Genomic DNA, 6,784 nt, shown 5'->3' with positions numbered 1-6,784 from the left:
CTCTCTCTCTCTCTCCTTATGCACAAGAAAACTGTGACTCAGAATAAGTTAAAACAGCTTCCCAATCTGCAGGGAGAGGAGGTAACGCCATCTGACTCCAGGGCAAAAACAAACACCGTTTCTAAACGGGAACAAATATCATCCTCAAGGTGGGTAAAGGTATAGAACCAGGCTGAAAGAGGGCACGGTGAGGGGGCTCAGGCCTTCCAATGAAACTTAGACATTTTCCTCAAGGTGACAGGGAGCCATCTATAGGTTTCATATGCAGCAATGGTCTGGTGACAGCTTCCATGGAGGTAGCAATCTCAAGCGTCCTTGTAGCCCAGTCTGATCCAGACTCACTATGTAGTGAAGGATGACTTGAGCTTCTGATCTTCGTGGCTCCACCTCTTTCGCACTTGGAGTACGGACATGTGCCACTATGCATGGTTTATACGGCGATGGGGACTGAACCCAGGCTTCCTGCATGGTAGGCGAGCCGTCTACAAACTGAGCTATGTTTCCAGCCCCGCCCTTATGTACTTCTGCATCTGCCAATCAATTCAGTATGAAATAAGTCAAAGATCCTCGTGGGCTTAAATTAATCAGTACCTGAGTCTCTAAGGCAGGATTTTTTTGAAGATTTCAAATGATATATGTTCACCAATGATCACATAATTCTCACTCTGGTTCTGCTAGTCTCTCCCACCCATCTCACAAGAACTAAGTGTGGTGACAGTAAAAACAGTCTCTGGCCCCGCCTATCACCCTGTCTGCTCAGCACAGGATCTGGCAAGGAGTAGGAGACCCAGTGAGGCTCCTGAATTGAAATGCATGAGTCCTCTTGGCACTTCTTCCCAGCTGCTGCTGAGCAGATGGGAACATTCCTCTCCAGGTGTTTCTTGACCTAACAGGTGTACACTTGGAAGGCCTCCCCCCGATTTGCAGAGTGTCTGTGTGTCTGATTTATTATTAACAAGACCTGGTGAGTGCAGACCAGAACTGAGAAACAGGCAGAGACAGGAGGAGGATGTGCTAAAGTAAATGCAGTCCTCTAGTCAGGGAGGATGAAGGTTATAATGTATGAGGTATCAGTCCTGTGAGGGGACTTTGGCAAAAAGGAACTCCTCTTTCTCCTCCACCTCTCTTCCTTCCTCTACCCTCCCTTCTTGTCTTCTCTCCTTTCTTTCTTTCTTTCTTTCTTTCTTTCTTTCTTTCTTTCTTTCTTTCTTTCTTTCTTTCTTTCTTTCTTTCTCTTTCTCCCTCTCTCCTTTTATTCTTTCTTTTTTTCCTTCCTCTCTTTTTTTCCTCCTTCCCTCCTCTCCTAGTCCCAAGCTGTGGATTCTGATCTGTTAGAGGTTTTACATTTCTTTCAGATACACAAGTTCTCTCCCCTTCTGTTCTGCTCCCTCCCCACCTGCTGGCCTGACGTAAATGTTGTTTGAGCTCCCATCTCATGCTAGGCCCCATGTTAATGGATGGGAAGGATGAATAGGTTTATAATGCATACTCGAAGCCTTCGAGGCATTTGCAATATGGCAGGAGACAGGAAATGAATAGCTATAATAAAACATCAAGATTAATCGGTATGGGAGGTCACAGGGAGGGAGCAGAGATGACTTCTAGCTATGGGAAAGAAGAGGTGAGCTTGAACTTGAACTGGAGTTGAAGGAGAGTCTGGATTAAACTAATAGGGGTCTTTAAGAATGCTGACTTTAGCTGGGCAGTGGTGGCACACGCCTTTAATCCCAGCACTTGGGAGGCAGAGGCAAGCAGATTTCTAAGTTCGAGGCCAGCCTGGTCTACACAGTGAGTTCCAGGACAGCCAGGGCTAGACAGAGAAACCCTGTCTCGAAAACAAAACAAAACAAAACAAAAAAAAGAAAAAAAAACCCAAACAAAAACAAACCAAAACCAACCAACCAAACAAAAAAGAATGTTGACTTTATTTGGCAGATCTGATGTGATGGGATTCCTGATTCTCAGGTGATCGACTGTGTTTACTTAACAAGATGACTCCACCTCTCTGTAAAAGTGAGCAAAATATTCAGCTATTGTTCTCTCACTAACACGATGGGTCTGTCCAACCCTAGCTTGTCTCCCTTATGTTGTCATAGCTCCCACTGAAAGCAGCTGTCTATTGATACCCCCGGTTTTGCCATCTTCTTGCAAAACAAGCTTTCTAATCAAGTGGTCCATATTTGCCTCTGTGTCCTCTCCTTAGTCTACATCTGTTGTATCCAACCAGGCTGTTGCCTTCATTATCTGGCTGCGGCTACTAATGACCCAGACTCCAGAATCCAAGAGCCAGTTACTCATTCAAGTCTTAAGTCGCTTAGAAATCCATCAACCCTTTCTCCTCTTCCCGTTCCTTCCAGGCTCTTACCTAACCCTCCTTCTCCCAGAAGCTGCCAGGCTGTGCCTTCTCAGCCGATGGTTGTCTTCAGGTTGGTTCCTGAGTCAGTATCCAGAATGAGCCTTTCATACTGCCCCATGCTGTGCTATAACATGACACACCATGCTGTGTTATCCTTCTGTCCCCAGAATGAAAGCTGAACTCCTGTCACGCCTCTCCTGTCCCCCTCCTCTGCCAAGACTTGACCTGCTCTCCATCCCCTGCTTGCTCTGATCCAACCATGCTGGCTCTTCTTATCAGAACCTGAAACTTACCAGGTATGCCCTCCCTTCAAAGTCTCGGCATTTTAAAAAATAACATCTAAAAGGCATCTTTGTTTTATTTTGTAGATGTGAGTGTTCGCCTGCATGTGTGTCTGTGCATCACACAGTGAGCCAAAGAGGAATGGGAGTTACAGACAGTTGCCAGCCATCATATTGGAACTGGGATCTGGACTCTTCTCTTCTGCAAGAACAAATGCATTTAACTGTTGGGCCATCTCACCAGCCCCGAGTTTTAGCATTTTTAACAGCCTACCTAGGACCCTTATCTAGAAATCTTCAAGATCTAGTCTATAGTTCTCTTGTGCTGTCATAGCACAAATGCCACTTACACAAATAGAAATTCATTTATCACAGTATGTAGGTGTGTGGGTGGGTGGTTCAAGTAGATGTGTGTGTTGGGAGGGGGCTCAAGGTCAAGAATTGGCAAGGTTTGGTCACTGGTTATGGCTTCCTTCCTACTTTGTAAGTGGCTACTGACTTACCATCATTTTACAACTTCTCCATGCAAATACACAGAAAGATTTTTTTTTCCTCCTTCCTATTTCTGTAAACTCTCTAACTCTAAGTAGGGCTCATCTTTATACTCTCATTTAATCCTAGTTGCATCCTATTCTGTTTTTTTCCCCTAACTTGCATAAACTAGAGTTATCTGGGAAGAGGGACAACCTAAATGAAGAAAATGCCTCCATCCTATTGCCTATAGACAAATCTATATGTATTTTCTTGATTGATGATTGATGTGGAATGCTCCATCTTCCTTTGGGCAGTACATCCATGCTAATATACTTACTTATGTACTTATATACTTATTGACACTGCTTACACTGCTTAGGCAATGCCTGGAACATGAAAAGTGTTCAACAGCATTATAACTATTTATTATAAGAGGATGGCAAACGAAAGGCTCTTTGAGGGAGGGATCTCTGTAAATGAGAGACCAATTTCATAGACATGGGAAGTATATCTTACCTTTGGGGAAAAGCAAAGGGAAGCGGGTTCCAAGGTCTTTGGAGAGCTTTGCTAAGTTACCCCAGGAAGCAGCTGACTGTCACCTTTGAGGTGTCAGTTACTGAGTGGCAGTTACAGAGTATTCTCAGACAGGAGAATGTCATAGTCTGAATTGGATTCAGGTCAATTAACCTGTGCTGAGGGACTTGCAAGGTAAATCTTGAGGCAGATAGCACTGAGAAGAAAATTTCAAGTGGGTCAATTTTTCCAATTGAGATTTCAGTATTAGACAATCTGTGGCCTTGTAACTCTGACTTTTATATAGGAGTATATTTCAATAATTTATTCTCACTTCGAAACAATGATTTTTGATCCTTTTGTATATAATTATCCTAATTACTAAAGAACATTTTTTTGAGAAATCCAAATTAGAAGATTTCCTCATTTCTCTTGTTCTCTTGCTCCTCTCATAGTAACGTTGTTTGTATTATTGCTGTGAGACCTCAGAATGATCCCTCTCTTGTGAACTTTTGCATATTCTCAAAAGTTCAGTGGTTTCTCTTTCTCTCAGAGAAAAGTTCAACTTGTCCACTGCAGAAAGAGTAAAGAGCTTAAATGAATCCTTATTAAAATTCTTGAGATGAGAGAGAGAGAGAGAGAGAGAGAGAGAGAGAGAGAGAGAGAGAGAGAGTTGCCTTTCTTGAGGCCCATGCTGATTTGCATAGGGATACTCCTGTGCAGAGGAGAGGGGGAGAGGGTGGGGTGCATATTGTCTCTCAGTGGACTTATAGTAGTGTGACTTTCTCAGGTCTGTAGAGTTGACCTGCCATAGGCTTCTTCTTGACCCCTTTCTCAGTGGATGGTCAGGACCCTGCACTGTCCATCAAACCTCTTCATTTCATTGTGAGGGCAAACTGGTACCAGCAACCCTGGTGACCACTACTACCTGTGTCAAATACATTCACCTTGACTGATCTCTCTGACTTTCAAATTTTATGCACTTGTATCATGTGACCATTGCTTTTATTAAATAGATGTTGAACCCACATTTGCTCTTACTTGACCAGTTTTGTCTGAGCACAACTTAGAATTTCCTGGAAAGCTTGGTCAACATGCAGATTCCTAGCCTTGACTGGTTTCCATATGAAAACCTTAATTCTATTTATTATTATTATTATTATTATTATTTAAGACTATTCTATTTATTAATAGAATAGTCTATTAATTCTATTATTTTTATTATTATTATTATTTAAGACATTTTTATTAGATATTTTCTTCATTTACATTTCAAATGCTATCCCCAAAGTCCCCTGTCTCCCCCCTGCCCTGCTCCCCAACTCACCCACTCCTGCTTCCTGTACTGGGGTACATGATCTTTGCAAAACCAAGGGCCTCTCTTCTCATTGATGGCTGACTAGGCCATCCTCTGCTACATATGCAACTAGAGACACAGCTCTGGGGGTTACTGGTTAGTTCATATTGTTGTTCCTTCTATAGGGTTGCAGACCCCTTCAGCTCCTTGGGTACTTTCTCTAGCTCCTGTATTAGGGGCCCTGTGTTCCATCCAATAGATGACTGTGAACATCCACGTCTGTATTTGCTAGGCACTGGCATAGCCTCACAAGAGAGAGCTATATCAGGGTCCTGTCAGCAAAATCTTGCTGACATATGCAATAGTGTTTGGTGGTTATATATGGGATAGATCCTTGGGTGGGGCAGTCTCTGGATGGTCTTTCCTTTCATCTCAGCTTCGAACTTTGTCTCTGTTAACTCCTTCCGTAGGTATTTTGTTCTCCATTCTAAGAAGGAGCAAAGTATCCACACGTTGGTCTTCCCTCTTCTTGAGCTTCTATTTCTTAATCCTTCTTGATGACTTCCATTTTAAAAAATGTGTACGTATGTGCCTGTGAGAATTTTTGTATGCCATGTGTATGCAGATACCCTCAGAGGCCAAAGGAGGTCAATGAATCCTGGGAACTAGACTTAACAAAAGTGTGAACCATCCACTGTGGATACTGGGAACTGAATGGAGGTCCTCTGGGGTGGGGGTGGGGGTGGGGAAAGCAGTGAGCATTCAACCACTAAGCTATCTATGCAGCTTATGAGGATTCTTATAGAAGTGGCCCTTTATTTTGTCTTTTCCAGGGAACTGTTGCCTGTATTATTTATTTCATTGAAATATATGCAGTGTGTGTGTATGTGTATGTATGTGTGTGTGTGTGTGTGTGTGTGTGTGTGTGTGTGTGTGTGTGAGTGTGTATACATACATATATACCAATATATTTATTGGTTATTTGCAATGGAAAATTTGGAGGGTGGAGTATTAAGTCTGCTGAAACGATAAGACACCATCCTATCCCATCAACTCAATATATGAAATAGTTTTTCTATTCATTATAAGTTTTTATTAGGACAATAAAACCATATTGCAGAAAGCTGGGAAGATAGGTAGAAAGATATAATTTCCCCAATTTGATGCAACAACTGTTTCCATGCTGCTATGGTCCCTCTGGGTCTCTGTGCAGAAGCATCTGTCAATGTGTGCTTTGTCATTGTGAGTGTTCACACCATTTCCCGTGATGTATAGTCAGAGAGCATAGGCCAAGACCACAGGCTGCTCTGTGCTCATCCTAGCCCACTAGACTCCTAAGAAGAGATTTACTACCCATGGCTCATCCCAAGGCACCCCGAGCCCTCCTGCTGCAAGAGATGCACAATCAGTTAAGCCCAAATCCCCAGTTTACCTAAGTCGTGGGCATCCCTTGGGCTGGTGTGCACAGCGTTTTTCAATTTTGCCCACGTGTGGATGTCACCTCCTGCATGGCACAAGATGAGCAACATTTTGTCACTGTCCCAGAGCTCCCAGACTGGTAGGGGGAGACAGACACATAAACAGCAATTACCACATGGTAAAAAAAATGTGTAACACCAGAGTTTGGCACAACGCAGAACCCAGGAGGTGAAGCCCAGCCACTGACTGATCTACCTTAGAGCCGTACACTCCTGTTCTTCCCTCAGACTTACTCCCTGTGGAGCCATGGGACTTGAAAGAATTGAGATCTCAGAAACTCTGTTGTGTACAGGATATTCTAGTACATTGTGGCACAACTTTGGCATCATACTCCCCCTTTCACACACACACACACACACACACACACACACACACACACACACA

General features: G+C 43.2%; 1 long non-coding RNA gene across 1 annotated transcript in view; it reads right to left on the bottom strand.

Moving 5' to 3' along the window:
* LOC110337189 overlaps positions 1–3,712 on the bottom strand; it is a 73,552-nt gene extending 69,840 nt beyond the window's left edge. The window contains exon 1 of the long non-coding RNA XR_002381251.1: positions 3,628–3,712. This is a non-coding gene — a long non-coding RNA (uncharacterized LOC110337189). The remainder of the gene's footprint in view (positions 1–3,627) is intronic.
* Positions 3,713–6,784: the final 3,072 nt, after the last annotated feature.

Source organism: Mus pahari, chromosome 20 (assembly GCF_900095145.1).
Source record: "Mus pahari chromosome 20, PAHARI_EIJ_v1.1, whole genome shotgun sequence".
NCBI classification, from domain to species: Eukaryota; Metazoa; Chordata; class Mammalia; order Rodentia; family Muridae; genus Mus; species Mus pahari.
This window is presented reverse-complemented; position numbering and strand designations above follow the sequence as displayed.